The sequence below is a fragment of the Cryptomeria japonica genome, chromosome 3 (assembly GCF_030272615.1).
Source record: "Cryptomeria japonica chromosome 3, Sugi_1.0, whole genome shotgun sequence".
NCBI lineage: Eukaryota > Viridiplantae > Streptophyta > Pinopsida > Cupressales > Cupressaceae > Cryptomeria > Cryptomeria japonica.
Genome location: NC_081407.1, coordinates 401113577 through 401113862, shown reverse-complemented (window position 1 = coordinate 401113862; position 286 = coordinate 401113577).

Sequence of the window (286 nt, the reverse complement as noted above, 5' to 3'; positions counted from 1 at the left end):
ATTAACGACCATTAAATGGAAAATTGCTCCACTTAGAATTCATAATTCCTCTGCTATCATCTTTGAAACCTTTACACAAACTAAAGAAAGTATATTTGACATATTAGATATAATGTAGAGTAAAAGAAACAAATGAACAACATATAAACCCTATTAATAACCTCATGAATATATTGAGGCAAACCCTAAGCCTATTAAGGGTTTAAAGAAGCATCTAAAACATTATTAAGCACAATATATGCAGAATTTGTAATGAACAGTGAACCACCTTCGCAATATCATCAAC